Below are 17,356 nucleotides of genomic sequence, written 5' to 3'. Positions count from 1 at the left end.
CGATGCCTACGTGTCGTTTCTGTTTTCTGAAGTCACTGCATTTGCCCTTCAAAAGTGGAGTAAACTTTTACCAAAAAAAAAAAGATATACAGGTGGCTAGATAAAATGATAGGGTAACATGTAGATTTTAAACCTGAACTGTTTTTATTAGGTATAATATCAGAAAAATTGATAAAAGTATGTATTTAATATTACATGTCTTAATAGCAGCGAGGATTATATTTGCACAATACTGGAAAAATGGAGATGTATTGTAATATGAAGAGGTAGTCAGGAAGATACTAGATTGTGCAGAAATGGATAAATTGACATTGAAAATTAAACAGAAAGAAGATGCAAAATATTATCAAAAATGGAATTTATTTTACCAACGGTTGGAAAAAAGGGGTAGAGATTAAGAATGTAAATTTGTTTTGTTAAGCAAATTAAATATCCAGACAATACAATGTTTATTAAGAACTAAGAAATGTATTCAATAGAAAACCAATTAAAAAAATTTTTTTTTAAAGGAAAAAAAAAAGTGGAGTAATTTGGTTAGGATGGTATGCATAACTCAGACTCTCACGCTGAAGAGGAGATAACAGAAGAGAAATAAGAGGCCTGTTAGCTTAGGGCAACTGCACAGGCGGAGAATGTCAAAAGCAATTCGCAGCCTGCTGGCACACTTTAACAGAAGCTAGTTTAAGGTAAGAAAGCATTAGAAAATGAAAGTCAGATTTCACAGATTATGCAAAAGCCAGCCAGTTAAAATATGGTTTAAAATGTGTTGGATTTTTTTCTTTTGGCTTATTTTCCATAAATGCTTTGAATTTATAACATGGAATAATTTGTTTTATTTACAGGGAGTCATTTCAAAATTCATGTTATCGATTGCAAAGTTTGAAAACCCTGCTATAATACATTCCCCACAATTAGTGACATGATAAATGCTGGTTTGTGAACTGTGCAGTCTGGAGGTACCCTTTTAAAAGAAAGATCCCTGTGTCTTGTGGAGACCCATAAGCAACTTCCCTTGCACCATTCTTTTCATCCTACTTCCTCTAGGTCTGGAGGTAGAATATCTCCCATCTTATCACAGGTAGTCCTTGCCTTACAATCCACAATTGAGGGCAAAATTTGCATCTCTAAACAAGACAGTTGTTAAGTCCCGTTTTACAACCCTTTTTGCTACTCTTTTTAAGTGAATCACTGCAGTTAAATAAATCGTGTGCTTGTTAAGCAAATCCTTAACAAGCAAATCCAATGGTTTTTTCCATTGACTTTGCTTGTTGGAAGCCAGCTGGGAAAGTAACCAATAGTGATCATATGACTCCAGGACAGTGCAACTGTCATGAATACATGCCAGTTGCTATGAGCTGAATTTTGATCACATGACCATGGGGATGCTGTAATGGTTGTGTGAAAAATGATCATGTTGCTTTTTTTCAATGCCGTTGTAACATTGAAGAGTCACTAAACCATTGGTTGTAAGTCGAGGACTACCTGTAGGTGGCGATAGCTAGATGCTCTTGGCTAATCTCAAAAAGATGGAAGTTGGACTCACCTAATTCTTGGATGCTCTATGGCAGTGATGGCTAACCTTTTCCACATTGCGTGCCAAAAGTGCGTATGCATGCACGCGCTTGTATGTGCCTGTACCCATGATGCAATGCACATGTGACTCCCCCTGCCCCTTGTGCATGCGCATGCCCACCACACGCTTCTGTGCATGCACACAACCCCCGCACGCCCATCTCCACGCGCATGTCTTCCCCGTGCATGCGTGGCAGATACCCGACAATCAGCTGGCTGGCGGGGGCATGCGCATATGCGCAATGGGGCTTTTCTGGGCAACCTCTCGTGTGCTGGCAGAAGTGGCTCTGTGTGCCATAGGTTTGCCATCACGGCTCTATGGATACACTAGGAAATCGAAGCCCTTGAACCTGAGGTGTCCCAAGGACATTCCTGAAGAATGCAGAAGCAAATCTTTTTCATTTGGTTGCAGAGACAACAGAATAGACTCTGAAGCCCTAGGAACCAAGCTCAACTTGTGGGAAGTTTTACCTTTCATCATAGAAGTAGAACCACATATAATTTTTATAATCCATTTATTTACTTTAGGATTTGTTTTGCTTGTAAAATCTCTAAACCATTTTTCACTGATAATGTTCGTGTTAACACAGTTTGCACTAAACACCACCCAAAAAAGTCTCCACCTCTTTAAAACCACAAAACAGTTTCCTTTGCAGTCTCCCTCTGCACGTTTATTTTACCCTGTGACAACTGTCATAATTCTGTAGAAATTATCTTTCTAATGCATAAATCTTCAATCCTTTATCCTTTTACCTTTTTTAAAATACTTTTAAGTAAACAAAAAATGGTAACGTAAAGCTGTAAGGAAAAAGAACTTCAATAAATATTGAATTCATCTTTCAATAAATAACTATGCACAATTCTACATATCAGCTGGCTGGCTTGGAAATTCTGGGAGTTTAAGTCTATACATCCTAAAATTGCCAAGGTTAACAAACACTGATTTAAAATTAACAATTATCACAATAGACCATACATAATATAATATTAAAATTAAAGTGTACAATACAGGAAATATGTGCCATGAAGAATTTGTATCATAAAAAAAGAACTTCAAAAAAGTTGACCAAATATTATAACTTTTCTTGGAAAGCAACTACTTCACTGTCCTAATTTATCTGTTTTTCTGTCCCTTTTCAAAAAAACCATATTCTTGTATTGGATGAAATGAGATGATCAGCACTGTGAACCTATGTGACACCTGGTCATTCCATAGATTTTCTTTCAAATGATTATAATTTGCTGATTTAATTTTAAATGCTTGATCTATCAACAACTGTACCTTCTTTTATATTGTTCTGTGTCTTGAATTGTTTGTTATAACTTCCAGGATGGAGAAATCTTTTGCACCATAAAGTGTCTTGTACGCTAACTGCACCTAATCCATTAAGTTATTACATTTGCATTTGAGTTAGAAGAAGTGATATTTCCTACATAAAATAAGTTATGTTAATTTGGATATTATGAGTGCTAAACTCAAGTGTGTACCATGTTACAAAATATGGTTTTGCACCAGCTGTCAGTGCAAGACCAGACCATTCTCTCTGATCCGCTAGAGAACAGCTGCTGACTTAAACTGCTTAGGACGCTTTTTATTATTAGCTTCAAAAAGCTATTTGAAATTGAAATTATAGGGAGCTTCTCATTCCTGTAACCCCCAAAACACATGGCACAGACTACAAATGCATGTTTACAGTATAGTGAGCAAGAAAGGAAAACATGGACAGGTTGAATTTATTTTTAAAGTAAATGACCATGTTTTAAACTCATTAAAAAGATTAGTAATTATATTTAGGATCAGATGTTATAATGGATTACATCTCTTTATAACTCAGATGTTACAATCCACTTAAAAAAATAACTGGCTTTGATTATTGGATCTGGATCAGGCATAGCAGCATGCTGTAATATTCTCTGATTCTGTCTTAGCATCACAGAGCTAGGTATGAGCCATGGTGGCGCAGTGATTAGAGTGCAGTATTGCAGGCTACTTCTGCTGCCTGCCGGCTGCCTGCAGTTTGGCTGTTCAAATCTCACCAGGCTCAAGGTTGACTCAGCCTTCCATCCTTCTGAGGTGAATGAGGACCCAAATTGTTGGTGGCAATATGCTGACTCTGTAAACTGCTTAGAGAGAGCTGTAAAGCACTGTAAAGTGGTATATAAGTCTAAGTGCTATTGCTATGAACCCAGATCATATGTGAATTGAAAAGGTATATGAATAATTAAAAATATCCTATAATATGCAGTCCCAGTATGTCCCCTTTCCCTTTTGAAGAAGTAGTTCAACCAAACCTCTTTAACCATTATGAGATGTGCAATTTTAAAGTAAAAGAAATCATCTTTTTTCTCTTAATATCGGTCTCATCTTGGTAACCAACTACAAACCAACAAAAACATTTCCCAAGAGTTTTCTTTGATACATCTTATTGAATAGGAATAGAATGAAGTTTTAGAAATACTAGCACCTTGTTTTTACTTTAGAATCCAATTTATATATGTTTAAAGAAAAACTTGTTCAATTGGCTACTAATATGTTGTGGCTCCGAGTCCTGAATCTGCATTCTTAGAGGAAGAGGAAGAGGAAAATGAGGAGGTGGAATTGGGAATGCCTTCCTCCCCAGGACCTTCCTCTTCGGCAATGCCTTCCTCCCTGATTATGCCTCAGGTTTCGGCAGATAACTGAGAGGGACAGCCTGAGGCTAATCAGGAGGAGGAGGGCATATCGGAGCAGCCTGTGACAGAGAATCAAGCAGACGAATGCTGGCTTGATGCTAGGCAGCGTCGCAGGAAAAAGTGTGAGCTGCAACGCAGGAGACGTGGACGAATCAGAGACTGAGCTGAGTTAGTGACACACCCCACAGGGAATAAAAGTGGGTGTGTTTGCTCTGGGAGCTCCGTACGGGACAAAGTGTGAATTTTTCTGTGGAGCTTCGGTGTATCCTGTTGTTTGAAAGCTTTTGTGATTAATGTTTTGTTATCTTGTCGGACTTGGCAGTCAGTGTGTGTGATACTGCCAAGAACATTGCCGGCTCAAAGGAATTAACTCTATAATTACTGAATCTTCTTGTCTGCTTGTATTTGGTTGGAGTTTTGGACTTCTCATCTTCTTTGTAAAGGTGAGACATAACACTAATATATTCTCCCTTTTCCTGATTATGATAGACTCTTTCAGACTGAATACTAATATAATGTCAGAATGACTGTCATGTAGAAATCTTGAGAAATTAACTTTTAATTACTATAATGTATTTAAGATGCTTGGGTTCATTGTTAACAACAGTACATTTTACTGAAGTAAGTGGTTGCAGAGGCGGCAAAGCTGGATCTGAGATTTTCATACCCAAAGAAAAAGGGATGGCTGACAATCACATATTTCCAACATTATAGGGTTGAAAAATGTTTTGTTACTGATTTTCATTTGTACTTAGTGTCCGATGCATTTTGCTGCAGTCTCCAACATCAATTAGCCAGCCCTGATGGATTCCAATTGGTCTGATAGCACTTTTCATTGTGGCAATGTCCTGTTAAAATCTTTCACCATGTTTGTCACTGATTGCACCTAAAATTTTGGGAAAGAAGTCCAAGTGTGAATGCAGAAAACAAATCTTCAGTGACATGTTGCACTTCATGGTCTTGTATACTATAAGAAGTCTGTTAACCAGCTGAATGTAATTTGGTGCTCTGCAGTTGTCAAGAAAATTCTTAAGGACATCCTTGAATGCTTTCCAGGTGGTTTTTCCTCTTGTCCCACTAACAGATCTTTGAATCTCGCCATTGATGACATAGCTAACCTGTGAAGCAAAATAAATACCTTCCTTAATCTTGACATCAGTTATTTATTTATTTATTTATTTATTTATTTATTTATTTATTTATTTGATTTGCCAATTGTTTACAAGATAATAAGTATAAGTGTATACATAGTTGTGAATATATGAAATGGGTACATATAAGAAAAATAAAAGAATAAGAGAAACAATAGGACAGGGACGGTAGGCACGTTGGTGCGCTTATGCACACCCCCTACAGACCTCTTAGGAAAGGGGTGAGGTCAATAGTAGACAGTCTAAGGTTAAAGTTTTTGGGGTTTGGGGAAGAGACTATAGAGTCGGGTAGAGTATTCCAGACATTGACCACTCTATTGCTATTATTCTTGGAAACATCTGTCTCAAATAACAAAACCCTTAGCTGTCTTTATTGTTTTTCCAAATTTTTCATCAGTCTGAGTTTTATGTGAAGAGGTGGCAAAAAATATATTTCTTGGGTCAACAAGTGGTTTGTATGTCAGGTTTTGGTACTGGAACCAAATTGTTTTGGAGATTCGATTTCTGTTTAATGTAATATGACTCTCTTGCATGGCTGCCCCATTTGCATATGTAACAACAGTATTTGGTATATCGGAGCAGCATTCTAAGCAGCAAGCAAACTACTTTTAGATCTCCACAAATATTCCAATTGTATTTGTGTACTGGATGTATTTCAATAGCAGTTCCATGTTTTTATATGTTTTATATGAGTGTGTAGCATAGCCAACAGGTACTGAAGGGTGTTTATTGCAAAACCAGAAGATTTCTATACAATGGTATACAAGTTAAATTACAGATTATTTTCATCATTAGTAGTGACTTTCAAAATATCAAAATAAATCTTGTTGCGTTTTTCTGTAAATCAGAAGCAAATAAGCATTATTCCAATGTGTAAGTTGATTTGCTTGAATAATTAGAGTCAAAATTATGCATCCATTGCAATTCTTTTGCAACCTTTAATGCAAAAAGGTCCAAAAAATCTATGGCTAAATACACAGCAAGTTCTAATATTACATAGTAGAGATTGTATAATAACATTCCAATTGCATCCATTATTTTTTTTAGTTTTCTGCATTCCATAGATAAAGTAAAAATATATTTCCAACATAAAACCATAGACCATAAATTTAAATTTCTTCAGCATTATATTGTTTTTTAAAAACAATCAAAGCTGTTGATTTGGTAACTCTGAAAAAGATCATAATTATGTCTGTTATTAGCTTATATTATTCACATTAGAAATAACTATTAATTTTAAAATCCAAAGCAAGAATTAGCAAGTTCAATTAATTAATTACTCAGATTTCACATTCAAGTAACTAATGAAATGAAAAACCACAGACTCCACAACAATATTTAATTGGCCATATGTCACAGCCCAATAAATGTAACAACAAAAATGAATTATTAACATGGAACAGAAGGTTGGGACATAAAATCCTACACTCTTGATTCTTCCCAGATTTCCCTGGTTGATCATATTTATTTTGTGTATTGTTCAAAATGAATTGAAATTCAAAGGGGCATCTTATAACTTCATCTCCATATTAGGGAAATAAGGTAGTAAAAATGTCCAAAGAGACTTTTTCTATAATTCCTTTGTGTCCCTTTATTTTTCAGTCAAAGTATAAAGGCAGTTTAATAATTCCCTGCAGCTAAATACAGTAATTCTCCATAATTGTTGATACAACTACAATAAACAACAATGACTTATCTTGCAGCATTTACAATACCACTGTACTATTCACCAAACCAATTATTAGATTGTAATATTAGCAAAAGGATACTATAAAATTATTTCAGTATTAATAACTGTTTCACCCAGAACTCACAGAACAGCAGTTAAGTATACCTATACTGTCTGTTGATATTATTTTATCTAATAGGATTGAGTTTATGCACAAACCTATGCAAATCATAGGCTCTCCACTGAATTTGGGAACAGCCAGAGTTTTGTACCTTACCTGGGCACTACAAATGTTTTCAAGATCAATACAAGTACCAAATATAGGCTAAATCTAAAACAGGTCTGATGGTTTGAAATCAAACTCTTCCCCCTTTTTTTCATTTGCAAGAGGAAGAGAGTATATTTTACTTATTTTATAGAATAAATCACACTTTCAGGGAACTGCAGTCTGTTCTAACCAGTGTTATTTAAAATATTATGAAATGAAATAATGGTTTTGCTATGGCCCATTTGCAGTGATCAGAACTAAAGCTTGGATAATCCTCTCAACAGTTAACTGGTTCCCAGAATGGCAGCATCTGGGTTATACTAGAGCAGTTCTGTCTCTTTTGCTCTATTAATTGAAAACTCTTTAGTCTTTCTCTATCCTTAACAATCAAAGGCTTTTCAGAGGAGATCCTATCACTACATTTTTCTCATTTAATCCGCTTATATAATTATTCTCTACCAGTAGCTCTTGCTTGTTCTTTCTTGCAATTTTTTTGAGCATGTTGCATTTTTAGAATGCTTTGTATATTTATTCCATTCTACTATTCTAAACAGGGAAGCATTCAACATAAGTTATTGAATCAATTTCTTTGGCAAAGACATCCTGCAAGACTTTTCATTGTGCCAATAATTGGGGGAAATTGGACTTAATGTCCCTCATTTTCACGGTGGACCATCACTGGTTAGAATAAGGAAGTCTAGAATTGGGCTCTTCCTTAGGTCAACTGGAAAACTGCTGTTTTACTCCATTGAAATCCCAACTAGAAATCTGTGTTCAGCATACAATCTCAACATCTGTATAAGTCAGAGGAAAAACAACCTATCAAATATGTCCATTACTAAAAAAAGAGACAAATTGAATCAATCTTTTGGCAGACAACTTCAACCCAAGGGAAAGTTCTCCCACTGTTTCTTTTAACAACATTTATTGAACGAGAATAGTAGTTAGAGAAATCCTGCTGTTACTTTAGAATCCAATTTATCTCTCAGCTAGTTAGGACTGAGACTTGCTCAATCTTTCACTAGTGGTCTCAGTGTGAACTGGCAAGGAGGCTGCTGTTTTACCTGGCTTGCTTCCTAACCCATGAAATGACCTCCTACTGCATTTCAATTGATTTGTGAAAAAGAGGCATAAGATTTTGAACTGATTGGTTCACTACCAATCAGCTTCGCATTTGGCACCCAGTTCATTTTCTGCCTCTCTTGGTAGGTTAGAAAAAACAGCATGCATGATTCAAAAACGTTATTAGTCCTATTAATCTAAAAGTACACAGACATACATAATATATCTCTCTATCTCTATCTCTATCTATCTATCATCTATCTATCTATCTATCTATCTATCTATCTATCTATCTATCTATCATCTATCTATCTATCTATCTATCTATCCATCTATTATCTATCTATCTATCTATCTATCTATCTATCTATCTATCTATCTATCACTTATGTCCTAAATTCACATTAGATATTGTCTATATTTGTTGGTAATGTCTGTAAGCTACCTAGTGACATCTCTGGTGAGATAGGGGGCATACAAGTTTTAATAAATAAATAAGCAATTGTTTATTTATTACTTTTTTATTCCTTTAAAAGTTACAAAACCTGATTCAAGATGCTTGTTGTGCTTGTTACATTTTATTCTGATTCAAGATGCTACATTTGGTGTTATACTTTGTAACTCTTTCTATTATACTTCTGAATACTGTACCTTCTACTACACTGCTTCTCTTTCAAATGTTAACTGTCAAAATTTCTGCAGCAATCCACAGAATGCATGTCACCAAAGCTGCCTTTGTCAAACTCTCACTTTCAACTGGACCAGGAAACATTCTAAAAACCAAATGCACTGCCTGCTCTTATCCACCAGTACATGGGAGGTTGCATTTGCACCAAATGCAATTTCAAAGTAGCTTTCAAGTAGATCCACGTGAAGTCCATTACAGTTGTCTACTCTGATGGCAATAAGGGTGATTGGACTGGGTGTTGTGACTCGGTGAAGCTGGTTTGGCCATGGCCTCCATTTGATGTCAGCAATTACTGACTGGAACAATTCCTATCTTGTGGATTGCTCTTTCAGGAAAAAGTATGATAGGAGCATACCAGAGTGCAAAGTGGTTTCTGGACAAGTAGCAACTTCATAGTTTGCCAGTTCAAGTTAGCTTCAATCTGTGTTGTCCCCCAGTAACCTCCACAAAGCCACTCCAGACCTCCAGACCACCTTCAATACATCCCAGGACACACGGATAGGAACACACACACAAATTTATATATAAAATTGGTATCATCACCATATTTTCATGGAGATATTAAGAAATAGGAGTGAAAAGAATCCACAAGGGAAGGACTACTGAGCTGACATCTAGCTTTCCTTCCTCCCATTGACTGAAAAAGCAGAACCAGTTCAAAATAGTGGCTCTTATTTCTACACCTTGCATTATGGTCAAGAGGGATCAGGAAGGCGCATTCCCCGCTATCCAAATGTTAAGAAAAGACAATTAATGCCATTTCTGTCCCATTCCCAGATTGAACTTAACACAATTGGTAAACTGCTTCTTCTAGGGTTCTCTGTCACTGAAGCCTCATCACCTTATCAAAAGGTGATGTAGGTAAAAAGGAAGGAGAGTAGTCTTAATATAATTTGATCCAAGTTAAGACTCTCCAGAAGACACTATACAGTACCACTGCCTTCTATAAGGCTTTTGACTCAGCCCTTTCTTCCAAAGAAGCATTAAACAGCATCCAAGTTCCAGTTATTCTACTCACAACTAATGAAAGAGCAAGGAAAGCCATAGATTCAGGGGTGTGATTCTACCAATTGACACCTATTCGCTAGAACCGGTTGTTAACATTCTAAGCAGTTTGGAGAACCGGTTGTTAGAAGAAATTACTGGCCTAATCCTGTAAGGAAGGCAGGAAGGAAACATTCTGGTTTTGCTTACAGAAACTAACCCTTATTACATTCTTGGCAGGACTAGACTTCCTGTCTCAGGAACTTCTCTGGAGGTTTTTTCCCCCTCCTTTGCTGGTACTTTGCTTGTGTGGAGTGACCATTCAAAGTTACAATGGCACTGAAAAAAGTGACTTATGACCATTTTTCACACTTACGACTGTTGCATCATCCCCACAGTCATGAGAGGCCAGGTGAGGAAATGCGTGCCTCGATGTGAGTGATATTGAGTTGGCCACACCTAGCCAATAACATGACCACCAAGCCATGTCCACCACCTAAGCCACGCCCACAGACCTGGTTGCTAACAATTTGAATCCCACCCTGCATAGATTCAAGTCATAAGTGATAGATCTCATCTTTGTTTCTTTATTAAATTGATATCATTGATATCATGTTTATTAAATTGATATCATGTTGCGGTTTGAGGCAACTCCGGATGGCTTACAATGTTATAGGTAGTTCTTGAAATATGACCAAAAGTGAGCCCAGAATTATGGTCACAGCTGTCATTGAAGGATGCATTGCTGAGTGCCTCCAAGCCCTACTGCTACAATCAGCTCCAGCATTGTTGATGCTCTTCTAGTTGCCAGATTATTGAAAGTACACCAGGTATTGCATTGTCCTGCAATTTTACTAATGTGTCCTTTGCCTTCTACATGTTAGATATCATAGAATAACAGAGTTGGTTGTGCAGGCCTGGTCTAAAGAAATATATTTTTTATAAAAGAAAATAATACACTGAAGATAATTTTACAAGCAGACCAAATTATACAAAATAGATTTTATGTAATAATAAAGCAATTGTGCATATATAAATAATGCTAAAATTGTATTCCATATATTTTCTTCAGAATTAAATTTAAATGTGGTTTTTTTTCCCCCTGCCATTACAAAATTTCTGGAGGCATGAGATAAAAATGGGTTTGTGTGGGAATTTTACTTTTATGAACCAAAGTTATCACTTATTTTTCATATTTCTGCTAATTTTGCATGGGACCATGGGACACTGCAAGTGGTTGTAAGTGCAATGGGGTTGCCGAGTACCTGAAATTCAATCATGCAACCAGAGGGGACTCAACTTGTCATTAACTTTGGATCCGATTCATAAGTCAACCTTTTTGGCTCTTTGTAATTTTGAATGTAAGTTGAGAACCACTTGTAGCAGTTCGATACTAAGCTACCTAATTTCTTGTAGAGTTATTTCCTCTTTGAACACTGACCAGGAAAAGCCAGGCCTTCAAAACTTTATGGAAGGCTAGGTGGGTGGAGGCCTGCTGAACTTTAGGGGGAAGAGTGATCCATTGGACAGGAGCTGCCACAGAAAAGACATACTTCCTAACTTTCATCAGATGGCAGCATTTAGGGGAAGAGACTAGGGGCGTGCCAGTCTTATCTGATCTGGGAGGATGGGTAGCTATCCTTTAAAAAGGTAATCCTAAAGGTAAGGTTGAATTGCAACCGGAAACTGGAATCCAGTTCAACATGTACAACTGAGGTATTACATGAGCAAATCTATGTACTGTGCATATTGCTACATTCTGGATCAGTTGAACTTTCTTCAAAGGCAGCCTCATGTAGAGCACATCACAGTAATCCAAATGGGAAGTGACCAAAGGACGAATAACCATGAGCAAGGTGTTCTGGTTGAGGAAAGGGCACAACTGGCACACTGGACAAAACTATGCAAAGCCCCTTCCCCCAGGGCAGCTGCTACCTGCTTGTTGCCTAAAGATCTTTAGCTTCCTTCAGTATTGTACATGCACTTTAATCCACGTACATATCAAGTTTATTTCACATTTCTCCTACCATCTCAAATCACCTATGATTGACTTTCTTGGTTCTGATCTGATTTCCTTCAATATTGTTTCCAGTCTAGAGTTTGCTTGCCCCTAAAGATTAATAAATGACTGCGTTTGTTCATTTGCATACCACCTTTATTACATTTACAAATAATTCAAGGCAGCAAACATATCCAGCCCACCTTCCTCCTCCTATTTCCCCACAATAACTCTGTGAGGTGAGTTGGGCTGAAAGAATGAAAGGCCTGAAGTCCCACACAGTTGGTTTTCATGGCAAATTTTTCTACTCTGCTGCTATTGTTGATGTTGACTTACCAATTCATTTCAGTGCTGAATGACAGCTTATGCAGAGGCCTTTCTCTCTAGCGCTGAGAAAATTGGCTAGTTAAAGCAGAGGTCCCAAACCCCAGTCCGTGGACCAGCACTGGTCAGTGGCATGCCAGAAACTGAGCCATGCAAACAAAGCAAATCCCCATCCACACCTGGTACAGGTAGCACACAAAACCACAACCCCTCCGGTATATTTACTTTCTCTTCCACTCTTTGCACACTGTTGACTGGGGGTGTGGGAACGCTTATATGGTAGATATGTATGCATGCAGAAATCCTCCTGACTGGCCCAGAAACCCCCTTACATACCCTCTTATTATGGCCTACTGGCATTTTGGCTGAGATCAGATAGATCAGATGTGTCCAACACCTCTGGAGGGCATTAGATTGGAAAAGGCTGCTTCAAACGTTATTTTACATAACTACCTCAATACTGCATAGGAACAAGTCGGTGTCACATTAACAATAGGCGATCTTGCCAAAACTCTTCCTGATCCGGTGTTTTCCACCTCTGGGATACTTCTTCCTCATACCTCGTCAATAGTAACTCAAGGATTAGTATCCCACCTTCCTCTTTCTTAATGATATTTATAAATTAACTCAACCCGCTCCTTCCTTTCCCATGCCTTTTCCCCCTCCCCCCCCCCGTAATCACTTTTCAAGGCCCTCGACTGTTTCCCCCCATCTCATCTAGTCTGGCCTTCAACCTTTTCTCATAGTCCCCTGGCAGAAAACACTCCACACCAACCCCGAAATCCTCCACGGTGGTTGGAACTCTCTACCTCACCACCTCTTTCTCTCTCCAGGCCGCCCCCCCGCCCGTCGCTTTTTTGTTTTTTTTTCTCTTTTCTTTCCTACACATCCTAACATGATCTTCTTTCCTTAACGGCCGCCCTTCCGAGCAGGGTCATTGGCTGTTGCTAGCAGCTCCTCTCTCCGGATTGGCTAAGTCGCGCTTGCCCCTCGCTTCGCTTTGGTTTCTAGACTTGTTGTCTGGCTCCGAGCTGAGAGTCTGAGGAGGGAGGGGGAGAGTAAGAGGAACTGGCGCTGCTCCAGCGGGGGAGGAGGAGGAAGAGGAGAGTACCATTCAGTCACGCTTGACTGTCTGGGCGGCGCTGCGGTCTCTCTCCCTCTCTCTCCACCCCCCCTCCCCTCCCCGGCTCAGCGGCGGTGGGAATCGTAGCAGCAGCAGCACCGTTCCCGCCGCCCTCGTGGGCCGCGAGCGCCCCCCCTCGCTGTTGCCTGCTTGCTCTCCCGCCGCCCTTCTCTCTGGGGAACGCGGCGGAGACGCTCGAGCGAGTCGTCGGCGGGCGCCCACGGAGGGAGCTGCCGAGCGAGAGAGGGGCGGGAAAGGCGAGAGGAAGGAAGGGGGAAGTGTGGAGAGGAGGAGCCGGGCGTGCGAAGGAGAGAAAGACTTGAGAAGCGAGCGGAGGCAAGGGAAAGAAAGAAAGGAAGGAAGAAAGAAAGAAAGAAAGAAAAGGAGGAAAGCGGGGAAAAGCTCAAGGAAGCGCCGCTTTTTAACCCACCCACCCCCACCGTGTGCGGCGGCTCAAGGAGCAGCGACGGCGGCGCTAACGGGGGGCTGCGGCAGGCGCTGCTGCTGCTGCTACTACGGCATCCGGGGCCCGGCCTACGAAGCGGACGCAGGAGAAGCCGGAGGTGGTGGGGGGTGGTGAGAGGGATCGGCCTCCCGCTTCGGAAGAACCAAGCCAGGCTGCTGCGCAGGCACTGCGGCCCCGTTGTTGCTCTTAGCCGCCGCCGCCGCCGCCCCCTCGAGAGGGCAGGAAGTGACTCTAAAGCCGGGACTGGGTGGTGTGTGTGTGTGAAGCACCTGAAACCGCGTATTCGTTGGGGCGGAAAGAGGGCGAAGACGCCGAGACCCACCGAAGACCGCCTTTCCCTCCCTTGGAAAAGTGAAACGGCGGGGAGGGAAAGAGGGGAAAACAAGTGTCCCCCCTCCCCTCCAGGCCCGCTTCTCTCTGGCCTCCTTTCGGTCGTGTCCCGTGGCCCTCGCCGAGGTTGGCCTTTCCCTCCTCGGCTTCTCTCCTCTTCTTTTGAACTCGAGAAAACTTGGTTTGGATCTAAAGCGTCGCGGAGTGGCGAAAGGGATCCCGCTTGTAGATGGAGGAAACCTGGACGGCCGAAGTGTAAGGTGGGCGAATTTGTACGTGGAGTTGGGTTTGTTGAATGTTTCTAGGAAAATTTCTTTGCGCGGGAGGCGGGAGGGAAAGTACTTCTCCCCCCCCCCCGCTATCCTGATCTGTTTCCTCGCATAATTGATTTTACAAAGTACTGGAGTTCACTCCCCTAATCCTATGAAAAGTTGCTATAGTTATACAACGTATCCGTCTCGCCTCTTGTTCGTGGCCGAAGTGAAGGTGAAAGAAAGCGGATTTGGTGGCGCGGGGTGTGTGTGTGTGAAACGGGACTAAAGCTTCTCAAACAGGAATTTCTTTGTTCCACTGTGGAAGGTAGTGTATTGAAATGGAACTGCTTGATTATGCATTCGTGATTCGGTAGAGACTTGTTTTTGAAATGGTAACTTTCCCCCTTCATCTGTTGATATTATAGTTGAAATTCTTTTTCTCCTGTAGGTTAGAAAAGTTAGAGGTGTTGGACAGGGAAGATCGATTTCCTCCTCTATTTGTTTGTTAAGGAGTAAAGTTCATACAGCTGGAAAGGCCTGATGAACTGCTTATTAAAGTTGTAGTAGTTCCTCTTCCAAGGTCTGCAGTTTGAAGATATTCCATAACTATTTCCAATTCCAATTAAACAGTTTTTTTTTTCTCCCGGGGAAAACTAGTCGAAAACTTTTCAAGAGTCCCATCGAAGTTGTAGTTCATACACTAAATCTATAATAGCAACCTAAAAGAGGAAAATAATTTGCCCATATCATATTTATTGCTCTTTGGACTAGATATTTTAATTTGAGAATAATTAGGTAATCAGAAAGCATATATGAAGGTAGTTTAAAAAGATTTTTAAAAAGTTTTTGTGAAACAATCTTAGATTTTTTTTTTGTATGGAATTAAAATATCCCACTTGTAGAATTACTTAATGTGGATTAGGCAGGAATTGAATGTTTTATTTAAAGTGAATTGAGCAAAATTGTAAACTATATAACTCTGATAACTAAGTAAAGCATATTTTGTCTTGATGGAAAGTAGATTTATATTAGTAAAATATATAAGCCCTTTTATATCCTGTAGCATGATCTGAGCAAAGATTACTTTGTCATCCAACAATATTCAATAAAATAGATGGCAATGAAATTTAACTTCCTTATATGGCTTAGTCATGAACTTGAAATAGAGTACAGTACCTGTAATCTTTTTACAAAAAAAGATCATTTCAAAAGCAATATTAATTCCTAACCTTGACTTTAAATGCTGAAGGGACAAAAATGTATAACTATGAAAGTTACAGCTGTAAAACTTCACATTTGTATTTTGAACTGTTGGAATCTTTTCCACTCAAACACCTAGAACACATTAGCCACTATTTTGAAAATTTGTGTGTCTTGATGCAGGGTTTTTTTTTTTTTTTGCTAATTTGGTGTCATAAAAGTCCATTAGTTTACTATAAAATGTTTTATTGGGATTTTTACTCCTGGCAGATTGAAAGTTTATGATAAATTATCTGATCTATTAATTTTCTTTAGTTGACTTGTGTATTACATTCTTAATTGATCTTTTCAGAACACTGCATTGGTTCTCTGTTCTGTTTATTGATGTACAAAACCTTTAGTTTTGATAAGGAAAATGATAACATATACAATATATTTTAGAAATCATAATCAACATTTTATAATTGTAGCCTGTTTGAACAAATAACTTTCTTTGTCATAAAACTTTTTGATGCTTACAGACTGCTCTTCAGTTTATATTTTGCAAGTGTATTCTTGACTACGTAGGTCTAGCCCTTTAGATAATATATTTAATTATTAATGTGCCTACTTTCATATCACTATGTGCCACTTTATCAGCCTAAGTAGTAAGTAACTAGAGAAACTGAGGTGAACATCCCTTTTTGCAGACATTTTATTAATAAGTCGAATGCAGTCTGTTAATTTAGAGACATTTTCTGTTTCCCTGCAAAAGAATAATAGCAAAAAGAGTAATCTATGCAATTGGTGTAAATATTAGTAATCTATGCAATTGGTGTAAACATATCTGGAAAATATTACATTAGGGAAACTCGGCAGCTTCAGAATATTGAAGAAACTGCCATTTTTTCTGTGACTGAGTTTAAAGAGGTGGTATTAAGACCCTGTCTGCAATGCCCCTGGAAATAAGTAAAATAACGTAAACATGTGGATCCAGACCTTTCATTGGATAATGCCCAGAGGGCCTATGAAGTCTATGTGCTCCTGCGTACTGTTGTAATGTTTTCCTGGTAATTCATTCCTGTCATGGCAAGTCTCTCTGCTCCTTGCCAGCTGCATCCTTTGAAAGAAAAGTAAATAAATATAAAACATACTAAGTAGTAACTGGTAGTGGGATTACAATTAAAATTATATGAATCTGATAATAATTCAACCTTTCTTTAAAGAGATTGGTAAAAAGCGTGCCTGACTACTGAGATCTATAGGTCTGTGTGTACTGTCAGTGTTGGAAGTACTGTTGTTTCAATTGCCCATAAGGCCCTGGTTAGAAGGAACATTCAGTAAATTGGGATTTGAATCTGTTTCTACAGCTGCCACCAAAAGTATTTTGGTTCAGCCCTGCAAAGGCTTGTCTTGTGTTATTTGTGTATTTTTTCAGACACATCCTTTGTAACAGTAACAATGTTATGCTTACAGCAAACTTAGTTGCCATATAAAGTGTGGATCTTCTCTGAGGATTAGAATGTTTAATTAAGTCAGTAACCATGGACTTGCAGTTTTGATGAAGTGTTTTTGGAGTTACCATACATTAATTGACTATGATCTTGGGTAATG

General features: G+C 38.8%; 1 protein-coding gene and 1 long non-coding RNA gene across 6 annotated transcripts in view; one reads left to right on the top strand and one right to left on the bottom strand.

Moving 5' to 3' along the window:
- Positions 1–4,786: 4,786 nt before the first annotated feature.
- LOC148132564 (uncharacterized) lies at positions 4,787–13,225 on the bottom strand. 2 transcript variants are annotated; one of them, XR_015748217.1, is made up of 4 exons: positions 13,125–13,225; positions 12,403–12,455; positions 9,439–9,556; positions 4,787–5,363 (listed from the first exon to the last, which is right to left on the bottom strand). It is a non-coding gene; the product is annotated as an uncharacterized LOC148132564 (long non-coding RNA). The 2 variants fall into 2 exon arrangements; XR_015748218.1 differs by lacking the exon at positions 12,403–12,455 and having other exon boundaries at positions 13,125–13,213.
- Positions 13,226–13,493: 268 nt separating this feature from the next.
- Positions 13,494–17,356, top strand: part of ERBIN (erbb2 interacting protein) — an 86,623-nt gene continuing 82,760 nt past the window's right edge. For 3 of the 4 annotated variants that reach the window (XM_087958359.1, XM_026670558.2, XM_026670557.2), the window contains exon 1: positions 13,602–14,569. The gene's annotated coding sequence lies outside the window, so the exon portion shown is untranslated. Of the gene's footprint in view, positions 14,570–17,356 lie in introns of all 4 variants that reach the window. The other variant, XM_026670556.2, reaches the window with a different exon arrangement.

Source organism: Notechis scutatus, chromosome 2 (assembly GCF_049901735.1).
Source record: "Notechis scutatus isolate UNSWTSFEM ecotype Mainland chromosome 2, rNotScu1.2, whole genome shotgun sequence".
NCBI lineage: Eukaryota > Metazoa > Chordata > Lepidosauria > Squamata > Elapidae > Notechis > Notechis scutatus.
This window is presented reverse-complemented; position numbering and strand designations above follow the sequence as displayed.